Below are 1,624 nucleotides of genomic sequence, written 5' to 3' on the forward strand. Positions count from 1 at the left end.
CTGTACCTCCAGGCTAGAAGCAGACACCAGTTTCCATGTTCACATAAGCCTCCAAACTCCCCAATACTCCATCACCATGCTCTGACATGTACACTGGGATGGGCCTATAGATTTTGACCCTCAGCAAAAATCCACCTGGGGGGTGGGCAATCCATGCTGCTCCTTCTCCCCTCCCTCTCCTTAAGTAACAGTTTTGTTGAGATAGAATTCACCCATTTAAATTGTACAATTCAATGGCTTTAAATATCTTCAGAGTTGTGCAACCATAACCACAATCAATTTAGAATATTTTCATTACCCTAGAAAGAAATCCTGTACTGCTTAGCTATCATGCCCCTCAAACTTCCTACTCTCTCCTCCTCCCAGCCCTAGGAAACTTTTGTGTGGACATGTATCTTCAATTCTTTGGGTGTATACTAGAAGTAGAATGGTTCAGTCATATGGTAAAAATATGTTTGATCTTTTGAGGAACTGTCAAACTGTTTTCCAAAATGGCTGTGTCATTTTATATTTCTACCACCAGTCTATGAGGGTTCCAATTTGTCCACATCCTTGCTAACTCTTGTTATTGTCTTTCTTTTTTATTATAGCCATCTTGTATAAACTGATGTATCTTTGTGGTTTTACAGCCCATGCTTCCTGTAGTCACCCCCTCACCTTGCCCAGGGATGTGATGGAGCACCCCACTTAGCATGCTGTGCTCCCCCATGCCGAGTACCCCAAGACGGCTGTGACTCCTTTACCAGTATTCAACTTATAGATATCAGAGCAAATTGTGCCTCCCCCACCCTCAAAGTATAATGATTAACAGGAGTGGGGCCATTTTATGGGGTGATTGATCCCAATAGTTAGTAGCTCTCTTTAGAATGTAAAGGTATTTATTACTTGTCTGTCTTCAGATTTAGGCCCAAACTCCCATCCAATATCCTCTGTAAAATAACAGACACAAACCTGTAAAACTATTATTAGAACTATTTTAACCCTAAATGAATGGAGGTTAGACTAAAGAAGCTAACTCTTTTTGCGGTCAGTTCTTCAATTTATCTTCAGTTCACAAAGAATACAGGCAAGGTTAGCCTGACTGCTTGGGTCTGATGGGGTTGTGTCCATCGGCAATAGAGAAAATGCAGAAAGGTCAGAAACATTTAGCTAAGAGGAATTGAAGTTAGAGATAAGTGAGGTGATCATAAGAGATCCCCTAGCTAATATAAATGGCCTTCTGACACAGAAAAATGACAATCTGAGAGAATTTAGACAAAAACAGATGAAATTGCTAAACTACTGCTGGTAATTCTGAAGAATTGTGGGGAAGTAGAGAGCTCAAAGACTGTATAAGGGAAAAATGTCCCCATTTCCCAAAACTCTAACCTCAAACTGGAAATTGAATTCACTCAAAATTCTACAATGAATTATTAAATTGAGTGGTTTATGGGTACTAAGGGAAGAGGGGTTAGCTAGCAAACAGTGTAGAGTCACTAAATCCAGCCCTGTGAGTCCCCTGATCATTAGTGTCCTAGCAGATTAAGGAAGTATTCTAGCATTGACACTCTACAACTGGATTTTGTCCTGTGTGTCAGTGATTTACAAAAAATCCACTTCCTAATAAGATGAAGAATTACAGACT

This window comes from Saccopteryx leptura, chromosome X (genome assembly GCF_036850995.1).
Source record: "Saccopteryx leptura isolate mSacLep1 chromosome X, mSacLep1_pri_phased_curated, whole genome shotgun sequence".
Lineage (NCBI taxonomy): Eukaryota > Metazoa > Chordata > Mammalia > Chiroptera > Emballonuridae > Saccopteryx > Saccopteryx leptura.